The 14,556-nt window shown below is 59.7% G+C and overlaps 1 long non-coding RNA gene across 1 annotated transcript; it reads left to right on the plus strand.

Annotated features, from left to right (window-relative positions):
- Window positions 1-69: 69 nt before the first annotated feature.
- Window positions 70-7,616, plus strand: LOC126050074 (uncharacterized). Its single transcript, XR_007509391.1, has 2 exons — window positions 70-4,008; window positions 4,108-7,616. It is a non-coding gene; the product is annotated as an uncharacterized LOC126050074 (long non-coding RNA).
- Window positions 7,617-14,556: the final 6,940 nt, after the last annotated feature.

Here is a 14,556-nt window from a genome sequence, read left to right on the forward strand (position 1 = left end):
AGCGCCGCCCGCCATAGAGAGCGACCCGCGGGGGGTAGAGCGCCTGCACCCATAGAGAGGGTACGAAAAGGGTGATGAGAGCGGCCGGGGGGGGACGGACGCGACGGTGCGGGCCGGACCACCTCTGCGGGAGAGGGGCAGAGCACGGCCCGCACCGGGCGGCGGCAGAAGACGCGGCAGATAGACGGCCCCGGCGGCTACAAAGAGCTGGGAGGCCGTCGTATAGAGCGCCGCACGCACCGTAGAGACTGAAAGAGTGGATAGAGCGCCGCACGCACACCATAGAGACCTGGCGGTCCTGAGAACGCGGAGACGGCGGGAGGGGCGAAAAGTCTCTGGGGACGGAGACTATCTCCGAAAAGGCTCCCGCCATGGAGCAGGCGGGACATGCGATGAGCGTCGCGAAGGGGCGCTTTATTTCTTTAACAGTAGAGCGGCCCTGGGGGGGCGGGATCATAGAGAGGCACGCTGCAGCCTAGAACGTCGCGTGTGCGTGGGGCGGGGGCGACGCATGCGCACTGCTCCTGGGCAGGCGCCGGCGGTGGGGAGCCGCCATGTTGGTGATGGCCTCTGGGACCGGGGCCGGCCGGGGGAAGCAGCCCCTGTCCCAACGCCGGCTTGTCGCTTTTCTTCGGCTTGTCTGCCGAGGGAGGGATGAGGCGGGACGAGGAGCGGGACCGGGGCGAGCATTCGGGAACCGCTGGCACCGGCCGGGGACGGGGAGGGGAGGGAGAGGACGGGCAGACACGACCTTTTGGGGTATAAAATGCACCGGCACACCGACTCGTGTGTGAGGGAGGCTGAGGGGAGGCGCGGAGCCAGGCGGGCAGCGGGTCCGCCCGCTGGAGGGCCGCCTCGTCCCGGCGATGGCGGCTGCCACCCCCCCACATACCCCTCCAAGCCCCCCGGCCCCTTCGCCCTCCCAGCGCCTCGCTGGGACCCTGTTCCCAGCCCTGAAATGGTGCCCTGGGGCATCTCCCAGCTAGACCTGCCGGTCATCTTGCCCTGAGCGGGATGGGGAACACACCGCGGGGTTCCTTAGGGCAGCAGTTCTGATCTCGGGTGTTTCAGGGTTTTTCTCTAGCAGCAAGCGTTTTCAAGGCGGGATGGTGGTGTTGAGTTGCCTTTGGGTACGGATCCAGAGAGCCGGCTCCGACAGCGGCAATGGGGACGCGGGGCTGGCAGCGTGACACAGGGTGGCACCGGAGCTCTGAGGTTTGGTTAGGTGTGGGTGGCTTTAACCCGTCAGTCGCTTGCTTAAAGGTGATGTTTCTGTAGAGGAGTGGATAGCCCCCTGCTCGTCCCATCAGCGGTTGCCTGTACCCCATCTGTGGTGCTGAGGAGAAGACCCCCCCAGACCCTGCTCCTCCTCGTAGGTGCTCTGAGGTCGCTCTCTGGCCTGGCGAGTGTCTGGGGATGACGTGCCTGTCAACTGGGGACAAACTGTGCTGGCAGGCAGTGGGCATGGCAGAACCTCCCAGAGTGGGCTAACCCTGCTTCCACCCAGCACATCGGACACGTTCTGAGCCCCGGTGTCGTCAGAGGTGTCTGGGATGGGAGCCGCATCCCTGGCCGGCAGCTGCCCCATCTCATGTGCTGGAGATGGGGCGGGATGAGGTCTCAGCTGTGCCTCCCCGGTACCTGTGTGGACAAACCACCCCAGCGAAGCAACCAGCGCTTTTCCCCTATCTGTGCTGTGCCACAATTTCCACGCCCGGTTTTCCAAAATTCAGGCTTTTTGAGTTCTGTAGAGTAGAAACTGAGAAGTACTGTCTTCCAGTTTCCCTGGCATTGCACTCCTGGGTGTGCTGGTCTGGCAAGAGGCAGGACAGCCACTTGCTGTGATTGCCTTTGCAGCGAGGGGACGTGGTGGTGTGTCACCACAGCTTTCTGTTTTCTGAGAGTGTTGTTCAGGAAAGGGGTGGGGGTGGCGCCTGGAATAGGCCGAGGAGCTGGCGGGGATCTGCTGCTTCCCAAAAACTCGGTGCAGCTCCCAAGGGAGATAAACAAGTTAGTCACTCGGTGAGCTCACGGCAGAGGCATCTCGGCCTCCATGAGAATTTGTCGCAGGCCTTTCCTGGGCTGCCGGGGTGCGAGCGTGCCCCCGTGCCGACTCCCTGGAGGAGGCAACAGCTGCGGGTGATGGCTGGCCCCATGCTCCTTGTGCTCAGACAGTGCCTGTCCCTTGGTCCTTCTCCCCGCACCGTGGTCCTGGCAGGAAGCCCCGGCCCCTCTCCCACTGTGCCCTGGCACTCTCGGCACCTCTGACATAGCCCCTGAGCCGAGCAGGGACTCGGCCGGCTGTCCGCGGGATCCAGGCATGTTCTTGAAGTAAGCGATGGACGCGAGCAAATACGAATAAATAGTGAATCAACTGAAGGGCTGCTGTCCAGGGTCTGGGGGAGACTGGGGGGCTCTGGGGAGGGATGATCCCCCTCCTGTGGTGTCTCCGCTGGCTGCGTTTGGGATGGGTAATGTGGTGGCAGCAGGACTTCCCACGGTTTGTTGCTTGCGGGGTTGTTTCTTAGATGAGCCACCCTTTGGGGTGTGGAGTGTGGTCTATGGAGCTCAGTGGGATTTCAGTCCTTCTTGTGCCCTGCAGAGCTGAGCCTCTGCTGCTGGCACGTACCTGCTGGGTCTTGTGGGGCTGGGGCAGGCAGTGCCAGCCCCCCTCGGAGGTGCGCTGACTGGCTTCTGGCTGCCCCAGGTGCCCGGTGCTTCAGACATGCACCTGCTGCTTGGCCCCAGCACGTAGGATCTTGTGTGCTGGGAAAGAAAGTGCCTGGGATCTTTCTGGGGATTTCCCAGGGAGAGCTGGGATCTGGGAATTTTCTGTCGTCCGTCCCGTCCCTGTCCCCCCCCCGTCCCCCCCCCGCCTTTTTCCCCTCTTTCCTCCAGCAGTGGCTCTCACTCGCGTGCTAGTCCCAGGGTCACAAACGGTTTTTAAATAAAGCAACAGCCCACACAATGCTCTTCCCTTCTGTAATGGGTGCTGGTGACGAGATACCGCATCCGGCCCGGAGGATACAGAATTAGCCCTCTGCCTGGGAAAGGCCCTGCCAGTCCCTGCCGGCAGCTCCAGCGCTGTGCGGCTCTGAGGTCAGCAGCACATCGCCACGCGCGGAGGAAAAGTGACTCCGCATCCTACAGATGCGTCCTCCGTTGGGCTCACTCGTTCCCCTCTGATGGGTTGTGCAAGAAATTGGTCTCTCTTCCCTGCTCGTGGGATTTCTTGGAGGTTGCGTTGCTGGTGCTGGTGTCAAGTGGTGCATTCTGTGACGTGCGGGGCACCTGCAGGTTTCTCTCTACGTGTGGCTTCTGCACTGGCAAAAATTGGGGGATGTTTCCGCAGGTCAGGACAGGGAATTCACATTTTACAGGAAATGTGGTAATTTCCACAAGAGCAGCAAGAACAAAGGGCAGCTGAGCAGATAGGGGGTATTCCTGGAAATATCCTGGTTCGCAGGACAAAAATTCTGAAAAATGTCAAAGTGGGTGTAGGAACTGTTTCATTTTCATGCACATCCACCCCAACCTGAATGTCACCGTCCAGCCCAACTCAACCCAATACAACCCAAACAGCACAACGTATTACAACCCGACCTGAGTGATGCAGCCCAGCCTGCCTCAACCCAACAGGAATGACCCAACCCAACAGGAATGATCCAACGTAACGCAACCCAATGAGAATGACACATCCCAACCCAACGCGAATGATGTGACGTGGCCCAACTCAGCACAACCCAACAAAACCCATCATGGATGACATGGCACAGCAAGATCGGAGGAAAATCCAGGGGACCCTTTAGGAAGGTGAAGCAGAAGAGGGTCCATGGACTGGAACTCCAGTTGCTGGCTAGTCCTATCCTACCCCTGCTGCAAGGCTGTTGTAATGAAATTGAAAGAGCAAAACAACCTCTGCCTGCCAGGACTTCCCCTCTAAATAGGCTGTGAACCGGTGAAATGTGGTTGTGTGTAAGGGACCTGAGAGTCCAGGGGGAATTTCTGGTATGTGATGAAGGATTGAGCCTCTCTGCTCCTCCTAACTCTCTCCTTTCATGACACTTATTAGGACTAAAGTCACCTCTAAACATCTGTCTCTTGCAGTGATATTGGTCAGCGATTTTTCAAGAAGATTGGGGGAACAGCCCAGCAGGAAAACCTGTTGCATGCTACTGTGTTAAGAAAGTGAGCTCAAAACTGAAGCAAAGCCCCTGATCTGCCTGTGATCCTGACTGTGGTGTGCAGCTGCCTGTGCAGCGCTTGATCCAAGGGCTATCAGAGCTGAGGGACATAGCCGGGTCCCTCCGGGCGCGGCGGTGGGCTGCCCGTGGGGCCACTTGTGGTATCACTGGCTTTGCTGCTCTAGCGTTCCTTCTCCCTGAGGCCAAGCTCCCACTCCCAAGAAAGCATCACGTCCCCATGGAAACACAAATGCTTATTTATTTGACTTGTTTCAGTGTGGTTGTTGTGTTTTTTTAATTTAATTTAATCCGCCCCCCGCCCCCCCCCCCCCCCCCCCCCGCCTTTTTTTTTGGTTATTCGAAGGAAGGAAGGAAGCACAAACTCGGATGTTTGTTTGTTCTGTCCTGGCCGATGTTCCCTTGGTTGCGCTCCAGTAGCCGATAAACTGGCAGGGAACCGGAGCATGGAGCACGGCAGAGCCTGGGAAAGGCCGGGACCCTGCTTCCCCCAGCCTTACGTCACAGCTGCTCTCCGATTAGCTTGGCCTGGGGGCTGCATGCTGCCAGCTGCCTTCGCTCCCTCCGCTCCCCCTCGGACAGGCAGCATTTTTATCACCAGCTCACGGGACTGTTCTTGGTGGGATGTCTGCAAGGAGAGCATCTCCCTGCAAATCCAGGTTCCCTCCGCCCTGCCCTTGGTGTCATCCTCCAAGCCCCCGACCCACGGTGCGGCTGGGACCCATGGTTCATCCCTGGCTGTGGGACCATGGAGGGGGAGAACCCCCAAGGGATCTGGACTGGGGTGTGAGCTGTGCTCTTCTTACAGACCTTCACCCTTTTCATCCAGGCAGGTCCCACTCAACCGCGGGCATCCAGTGATGTCTGCGGCCATTACAGACCCCAGACAGAGGAGGAGGGGGTTCTCATAGGTCTGAGCAATCAGTCAGGAGCTTGTCCCATGGCTCCTGACACGAGCCATTAGGTTGGAAAGTCTATTCTTTCTCCAGGCTGGAATATGTGCTCGATGTGGCCCATAAGAGGCAAATAATTACGGGTTATTGAATATGTGCCGTGGGTGAGCGATGGGTGGGGAGCTGAAGCCTTTATGGTCCTCGCGCTCCCTGCTGCCTGTTGAGGGCAGGGATGCGGTTCAAAGGAAAGGGGAACATGCACCAAGGGGCTTGATCAGCTCAGGAAACTTCTGAAGCTCTCCTGGGAAGAGCATCTGCCCAGGGATGTTGGGGTGGCTCGGGGAGGTGAGACTCTGTCTCATCCCCCAGGATCCCTGGGGTCGGAGATGAGTCCCTGGGACCCTTGCAGGGTAAATGAAGGTGCTGGAGGTATTGGAGGGAGAGGTGTGGTGGAAAATGCTGGAGCAGGAAGGCAACAGGGGGTTGGATCTCTGTTAGCAATGGAGCGTTTGCTCTCGGTGGTCTTTTCTTTGCAGCAGTGGAGGGACTCTGAAGACATCCTTTGGGTATCCCCTCCTTAGGGGAGGACAGTAGGAAATATGGGTGTCCCCCACCTGCCACCCAGCTCCTGCTGGTGTCCTCATGCAGGAGACTTGAACTTCTCCCAGCCAAGGCAAAGCTGGCGTCTCCCAAACCCCCTGCCTTGGGCCGCAGATCCCAGCAGCTCTTCTGCTTCTTGCTCCTCTGTCATGGAGCAGTTTTTCCCTGGGTTCCCAGCAGATTTCCTCATCTTTTCCAGCATCTCAGTGCCTTGGGAATTTGGAGGGAATCGCTCGAATGATGCACAACACCAACGTGGGCATCTGGGTCCAGTGAGGAGAGCATGAGTGGCTGAGGAGGAAGGTCTCCCTCCACCCATCTTTTGGCACAATGTCACCTGCCCCTTCCGTGGTCCCAGCAAACGCTTGGCGGGCTCCCCGGCTCTGGCTCCCTTCTCCTGACCCCACGTATTTGCCAAAGTGGCCATCCCAAGCCACGCAGGCTCTTCCTGCGAAGGAGGGTGGTGGGCGTGGGGGTCTTGCCTGGGGAGCAAGTGGGGATGCTCTGGGGGGTCCCCCGGCTGTGTGCGAGGCCAGGTCACCCCCAGCACCACGCGGTGCAGCAGGCGCTGCGCTGGCTCGCTGCCTGCTGGCCCAGGCACTCGTTCCAGAGGATAATATATAGCTTTGATGCTGCTAATTGGAGCTCTTTCCCTACACTTCCTCCTTTCAATCTTCCGCCGCCCTCAGCTCTGCAGGGTCAATAAGTGATTCGCATTAAAGCAGAGTCTCTGTCGGTTCCCGTGTGTCTACGGCAGCCGGGTCTCTGCCAGGGGGGCTGGGAGGAGGGGGCTGCATCCGCAAGGTGAATCCTCCAGACCCTCCAGGGGTGGGAGACAAATCCTTGCAGGTCTCCTCCATCCCAACCTTCTCCTGCAATATGCCTCTCTTGCCTTTTCCTGAGCCACTGGGGTCCCTCTGCTCCTTCTCTGTCTCTTCCCCCTTGCCTCAGCCCCTGCCTCTCCTCCATCTCATCCCCCCGCCCTGGTCTGGCCGTCAGCAGACAGCCACTATCGATTTTCCTGGTTCAGCAAAACCCAGCCGTGAGGGGAGCACGGGCCGGGGCCAGGCAGCGGTGACACGTGCGATGGCAGTGCCGTCACGTCCGCAAGCCGGGTGCGAGGGTGATGGGGGAGAGGTGTCACGGTCCCCGAGGTCCCTGCCAGCGCTGCGTCTGGTTTTCTGGGAGACCTGGGTGGCTTTTCCTCCCCTGTGCCCTGAGCAGCCCTGGTTCGTGAGATCCAGTGGTGGGGAAATGCAGCTCCTCCATGGGACTCTTCTGGAAACCCTTCAGTGGGGAAGCGGGAAACCCTCAGCCCTCCCTGCTTTGGGGGTGAACAGTCCTTTGCTCTCTCCAGACAGACCCAGGTGGATGCGGACGTGCTTTCCCCAGGGAACCTGTGATTTTCTCAAGCCAGTTCCCAGCTGAAATCCTACATGTCCCTCCGAGCTGCCTGGGGACGCCGGCAGTGGGGGAGAAGCTACGTCCAACACTGAGGCTGGATCATCGCCCTCCTTCCAGCCTGCTCTGTGATGACCCTCAGCAAAGATGCTTTGGATCATGGTGTCTTGGAGAACAGTGGCCAACCTCCTCCTCCGGCCATGCCCTGGGGGTTGTCTCCATATCCCATAGCACGGGAACGGGAAGGATCCTTTCCAAATTACTGCGGGCCGAGAATAAGCCATTGCACCTACCAGAAGTGGTAACTGAGTCAGGAACCATGAACCGGCTTAATTTGCTGATTTCTGTGGATGTGAGCTTGGTGATGTCCTCCAGAAAGGGAGGAGTTGGCCAGTGTGGGCAGAGACGAGTCCTTCCTTTGAACTTTATTGCCTGTGTGTTTGCTGTGGAGCAGAAGATCCTCCCCTAGGCTGCTCTCACACCCTCCGCTCATGGAAAATAAATAAAACCTTCAGCCTCACATTGCCTCACTCCAGGAAAATGGGGTGTCCTTGGAGGGACAGACACCCGCGATGCTGGTGCAGGGATGGGGCAGCGCTTGCATCTTCCCGTGCCTCCCCATGGAGACAGGGGAAAGGTGAGCCTTTGTACAGCCAGAATTGCCCCTCCTGTGCCAGGGGTGGATGCTCTTTCTGCCCCAGAGCAGATATTTGGGGAGGGAGGAGACCAGCCTCCCCTGGAGGTGAGCGGGAGGAGGTGGGATGAGTCAGGTGGAAGCCACACGGGGACCGAGCCCCTTAAACCCAAGACCTCAGTGGCTCTGTGTGTCCGAGCTGAGGGTCGGAGCCCCACTGGGATCCATGTCCCATGTCCCCAGGTCTGCCCCATGGCTCCTGCAGGGGCTCCCCAGCATCATCCCTGTGCCTGATCCCTTGTGCCAGGGGCTCAGGCCATGGCTCCTCTCCCACCTCGCTGGGACCTGGGAGCAGCATGGCCATTGGCAGGGCACGCAGCCTTGTAGCAGGGTTCCCCAGCTCAAAACCAGCCAACAAAACACCGTGGTTCCTCCTTGCAAGGTGGCCAGCTCTGCTGGATGCGGTCCCCGAGCAAGGGCCATCCCAATGCCACCCACCTCGGAGGCAGGGGACGAGAGGGGTGGTGCGTGCAGGTCCCCCTTTTTGCCAGTCACCTTATTTTGGAGCAAGGGCAGCTCTGCCTGCGTTGAGGCAGCGTGACCGCAGAGGGCTGCCTGCTAACTTTCCCCCCTCCTGCGGCATCCCTGGGCTCGCCACCCCCCTTCCCGTACCCCAGGGATACCCTTCACCCCAGGGTCACCACTTTGGCCGCTGCACAGCCCCTTTCCCCATCCGCCCCAACTTTCCCACTGCCTGCAGCTGAGCCTGGCCCTGCCCCAGCCTTTCCATGGCCCCTCGGGTCCAGCTCAGAGCGGAGGAATGCAGCTCTCCAGCCCGGGGTCTCTTTGTCCTAATAAGTGGCCCTGGGGGGGTCTTAGTGTCAGGGCGCTTGGCACAAAGGCGGACCGTGGGGTCGTCCCCATTCAGGCAAGCCGCCGCGCTCAGCCCACCCTGGTAGGGCAGCATGGACCAGCAGCATCCCTGGGGAGCATCCCTGGCCTGCCAGGACATACCTGGCAGCTCTGGGAAGTCCTTGGAAATAGCTGGAGGGAGAGCCCAGCCCCATATAGGGAGCTTCAATCTCCTCCTCACCTTTCCCAGCCCATTAAGGGGCTTTAAGCATCTCTGCTGCTCTCTGTCACCCGCTCTGTGGGTGTGGAGGAGTGGGGGCACGGGGCTGGAGTTCACCCCACGTTGGTGCTGGTGTGGGAGAAGACCCCTCCTTGTCGCGTGCTTAGCCTCCCATTCCTCCCGCTTGTGGGTCCCACCACACCAAGTGCCGGTGGCTGGGATCTGCAGCCAGACAATCTCCAGCCACTGCTGAAAGGTGGGTTTTGGGGAGGGGGGATGCGGACAGCTGGGGGACACCGGCATCACCCCCCCCAACACCTCTCCAATGGAGCCCTGAAGCCTGTCTTGGAAGATGCTTTTCCTGGGAAGCTCAGCGAGGGATGGATGAGGGATGGATGGTTTGTGAGACCCTGGAGCGGAGCATCAGTTCACCACGGGTCTGGCCACCACCCTCGCTGCTTCACTGGTCCAGCCGGGCTCAGTTTGGGGGCAGCGGGGGAAATCCTCTGGCCCCTGCTATGCCGGAGGTGGGAGCAGACGGTCCTTCTGGCCTGACCTGGAGACCCTCAACCTCCGAGGCTTTGCCTGCACTTTGGGGGCTCGCGTACGGGCTTCGGGCATCTCCTGCCGTGCCACGTGCAATGGGTGGACGTGCCCAGCGGATTTTTGGGGCTCACCACCAGAGCAGGTGCCCACGGGGAGGTGGGAGATGGTCTGTGTCGGGGGGCAGCGAGGGATGGGGTGTCGAGGGGTCACAGCCGTGGGGCAGAGCCTCTCTGTCTCAGCAGAGGAAGGCAAGGAGGTGAGAGAAGGTCAGAAAAGTTTTTGCCTGGCCCAAAAGCGCTTAGGCAGGAGGGTCTGAGCCTCCAGATAACCACTGTTATTTAATTTATTTTTTCTAAATAAAAAAAAGGAAGGAAGTTAATAAATAATGTAAAGTGGAGAATGCATTAATGAAAGAGAGAGCGAGGGAGAGAGAGGGAAAGAGAGGAAGGGACAGGGCAGAGCGAGAGCGTGGGGAGGGGGGAGAGAGATATTCCTGCCTGTATCGATTGGATATGATTACATTAGACCTATCAAATATTCATACTACATTCCACAAGAGGTCATTGTGTGTGTTTTTCCAATTTAGCTCTGCCTTGGCGCAGGGAGCAGACTCCGAGTGGGAAAAGGGCTGCGCAAATGGCTCCAGCTCTGTGGCCCCAGGGCTGCCAGCTCCCACTCGCCGCAGGGATGTCACCCACCGAATACCCTGGGGTGGTGACACGCTCCAGGTGGGATGTTGGTGCTGGGGGTGAGTGGGGAGGGGGATGCTGAGGGGGATGCTGAGCTGGCTGCTGGCCCTGCGGGTCTTTTGCAAAGCCCTTGAGGGCTGTGGATCGTGTGTGGACACAGCAACCGCCGCTGGAATAGAGCTGTGAGGACACGCGTGTCCCAGCGCCTGCACCTTGCTCCTCCCTAGCAAGTGTTTCTGCTCCCTCCCCGGGCAAACGCAGTGGCCGGTGGTCACTATTTACTGGCTGCTATAGGCTGTTCCTTACCCGGGAGCACCTTAATGGGGGATTTTAACTGGGATGTCCCTCCGCCAGCCGGGAAGGGGTCAGCCCAGGCCACGGAGACAAGCAGGAGGTGGATGAGATGCCATACGGAGGAGGGCAGGCAGGAATGTGCGACAGGTCTCCCACTGCGGTGCCCATCTGCCAGGGCACGCTGGCTCCCCTCACCCTGCCTCCATCCCTTCCGTGCTGCCTTTGCTGGCTGGGATCCTCGCGGAGGCGGGTGCCGCTGGGAGAGGACCACAAGGGAGAAGGACCTGCAGCATCTGTGGTTCCAGTCTCAGGTGGCTTTCAAGGACAGAGCTGTCCCGTGGCTGGAGAGAGCAGTCGGGGTGGGCTGAGCCCGCCTTGCAAAACCCACCCGTGGCGGTCCTTTGCCCTGGGGAGGCAGCTGGGGGACTGCTGCCCAATTTTACTTCCATGCGAGGCACTTCCATTGCCCGTGCCTCAGTTTCCCCATACTACGATGCTGCCGGCGGGGGATGCGGCCCCGTACCTCCACCTTCCCGCAGCATCCCTGGGACACCGCTGCCATCCCTCAGCTCCCCCCCCCGGCCCCGGCTGCTCTGCCGAGGCCCCCCGCTGCCCTCCGCCCAGCCACGGCCCCGGGTGCCGCGAGCCAGCGCTGCGTTCTCTCCTTACATTAATAAAAATTTTACAGCACGGTGGCAGGAAATGCATTTTCAGTTCATCTGCTGCAGCTATTAGATTACCAGGAAATGGCTGGCTGGCCGGCGGCCAGGGCCTCCAAAGGGCCAGCGCGCACCCGGCACGGGGCGGAGGGAGAAGGCGAGCGGAGCCCGTGGTGCTGGTGGGCACTGGGCTGAGCCGATGGTACCGGTCCCGAGCATCCTGGGTGTCCCCGTGGTGTGCCAGGCGGTCCCCCACCGGCTCTGCCCGTGCACCTCGGGTGCTGGGCGCTAGCTGCCGGGGGATGCGGTGCGCGGGGTGCTCTGAGCTGGCAGGGACGGACCCATTCCCCGCTGTTTTGGGCAGCTGGGGTGAGCCGAGAAGGCACCTATTGATGAACCTCTGCTCCATTCTAAGAGCAGCAGAGCCCAGAGCGGCTGCAGCCTCCGCTGAGGCTTGGCTGTGCTGGGACCGGAGAGAGGTGGAAGATTTGGGGAAGGTGCATGTACCGAGCGGGGAAGGTCTCTGCAGAGGTTGGTTATTCCAAGCCATGGGATTTTGGGTTGCCAGGCTGGGCTGGAGTCAAGAGGAGCAAGGGAAGGAGTTATATTTGTGTTGTCTTTAAAAAAGCCGGGAGGAGGGGGTAGGTGCGCGGGCTATAAATACCTCCGAGGTGGCAGTGCTAATGAAGGGAGGGAATTGTGAGCAGCCCCTCGGAGAGGAGAGCCAGCAGCAGCGGTGGCTCCGAGGACCCAGGGGAGGGACATGGTTTTTAGGCTAGTGGGTGTTCTGAGGAGAGCCCTCTTAGAGGTGACTGCGGCCGAGTGCTGGAGCCCCCCTCTACAGGTGGGATGGCTTCGTGCCGTGACCCCTCTGAGCCTGGCCTGGCTACGTGCCCTGGGATCACCGCGTGGGAGCGTCGGGCACCAAAGCAAAGCACCTTCGTTTGGTGGAGATGTTGCCCTGGGGCTGCAGCTGGGCTCCAGCTGCGCTTTTGAACCTTCCTGGGGTACAGCGGCTGGTCCCTTCTTTTTGGGGCACTCCGATGAGCATCTGGGAGTGGGGCTGGGCTCCGGAGGGATGCTTGAGGCTCCCTGCCTGTGCCTGGCAGCAGCTCGGGGCTCTCAAGCCCTCGCTGCCCACTTGGCCTCCCAGAGCCCCCGGCTCCGTGTGCAGGATGGTGCTTTTGGGTGGGAGGTGACCCCAGCCCTCCGGTCCCCCAGCCCCACCGCGGTGACATCTCCACTCTGGTCCCTGCAAGTGGGGACCACCACATGGGAGAGGACACCTGGGCAGCGGGAAATGAGGGATGGTGAAGGGGGAAAGCAAGGGATGATGGAAGGGAGCAGAGCAAGCAAGGGAGCAGAGTGTGGGGAGAAAGCAAGGTCTGAGCCTTGCTGAGGTTTATTAAAGTTTAACAGAAAAGAAACCCTGGTTTGCGTGGAGGGGAGCAGCTATTTTTAGCCGTGGGTAGGATGTCAGCTCTGAAAATAGCCTGCTACCAGATCCTAATGAAATCCTCTCTCTTTGGCTCTCACCCGGAGCGAGTTTGGAGGGGGAGGATCGCTGTCACACCCGCAGCCGAGGAGCTCCTGACATTCACAATGACTCGCCTTATTTTTTTTTATTTTTTTTTTTTTTCCTTCCCCCTCCAGTTTCTCCTATTCTTCGCCGGCTCTGCCTTTACGCCGAGCAGAGGAGTCACCAGCCAAAAAAGTGAATGCGGGGGTGGTGCTGCTTAGCTACGGCCAAATCCCAGGCAACATGTGACCAGATTGGCAATTTAATACCAAGCCTTTCTCCCCTGCACACGCGTGCGCTCAAGTTAAAGTGACATTGAAACGGGAACTCAAAGTGCTGAAAGCAAAGAAATTGGGGGGAGCTGCCTCCCTCCCCACCCGCCGCCTCCATCCCTGGGGAATGAGTTTTGCTCAGCGGGGCGTGAGAGGGCTTGGTCTGGAGCAGGAAGGGTGGTACCCAGGCGAGGGAGGATGCTCGGGTCAGGTACCTGGGCTTGGAGGGGAACAAGAGGTGGAAGATCTGCTGGAGGCTGCACGGACCAGCAGGTCTGCCGAAAGCTGAGCACACCCAGGCATCTGCGGGAGGGGTACCTGATACGTGTGGTGGAGCTCAGTCCAGAAGCTCTGGAAAGCCTGAAGAGGACCTGAAACAGTGGGTGCTGGCTGCTCCTAGAAAAGATCAGGGTGGTGGAGAAGCGTCACAGGGAGCGTGGGGCATAGAAGCCAGGGAGAGAGATGACCCTGAGGGCTTGGGGACAGAAGAGACAGTCGTGGGAGCATCACATCCCCGTCAAGCCGGGGGTTGAAGGTGCCACACAGAAACAGGTTGGATGAAGAGCGTGTGTCCTGCGGATGCAGGGTCGGGCCCAGCAAGAGAGACCGGTGCTCCATGGGCTTTCTGGGGACGTTCAGGGTCCGGAGGGTGCAAACCCTTTGGTACTTGATTCCCCAGTGGCTATAGCAATGGGTTTTGGGTGGGGAAATATACATCCCACACCCCCCCCCCCCCCCCCAAGGCACCCCACACAGACCTCAAGCTTTGGCTTACCAAAGATAGCCTGTTCCTAATGGGAACGAGAAGCCTTCAGCTCTGCGCCCTTCGTCTGCCGAAGGAAGGACCCCACGCAGCCAGCTGGCTGATACGGTGTGAGGGATCCAGCTCCAGAGCTGGCTGCCTGTACCACCGGCAGAACGCGTGCCCAGGCATCTGCCAGTCCTTCCAGGGAGCTGGAAGATGGAGTTAACCATTTTCCAGCGAGGAAACGCTTGTATTGACAGGCCGCCCCCAATATCTCCATAACCAATGCACTCTCTGGCATTGCCCACCCGGCTCAGGTTCCCCGGGAGCTCAGGGCTGGGGTCTCTGTGTTGCACGTTTGGAGCCGCACTGGCTGCTTGAGTCATGTCTTTGCTCTGGTTTCTCTGCTGGGAGGGTGACGTGGATTTGGGTAGAGGACCTCACGGGGACAAACGTGGAAGCACAAGGAACCCATAGATGCACCGGCACGTCCTGAGCTTCGCCCAATGCTTGGCGCTTGCTATACGCGGTGGGCACGGGGGAAAAAAACCCCAAACATCTGCTTTTATGTTCACCCTCCAGCTGGGTTCACATGCCGGGGTACCAGCTCAGCCCGGGCGCTGCCTCGCTCAGCCCCTGCGCTGGATGCTCTCCCCCGAGACGGCACCTCCTGCCTCGCCGCCGGCGGCGTGGGGATGGAGCCATCTGCATCAATGAGTCAGCAGGACCCACTTAACACTTCTCCAGCAGGATCTACTCCTCCTGACAGAATGGGCAGCTTCTGGCAAGCTCCGTCAGCGTGTTACAATCTCAGCTCATTAAAGGGACGCATCCTGAGCTCTTTATTGATGTTTTATGCTGCCTGGCTCCATCTTCAGAGAAAAACTCACATTGCAGTCAATGACTACACCTCCGCGGTGCTGCAGGCTGAGTAAGGAGCTCAGGATCTGGCTCGTATGGCGGGTCGGGCTCAGCTCTGATTGCTACAAAGCTGCATCGCTGCAAACGGTGGGGGGGTTTACACCAAAAC

The sequence above is a fragment of the Accipiter gentilis genome, chromosome 24, assembly GCF_929443795.1.
Source record: "Accipiter gentilis chromosome 24, bAccGen1.1, whole genome shotgun sequence".
Lineage (NCBI taxonomy): Eukaryota > Metazoa > Chordata > Aves > Accipitriformes > Accipitridae > Astur > Astur gentilis.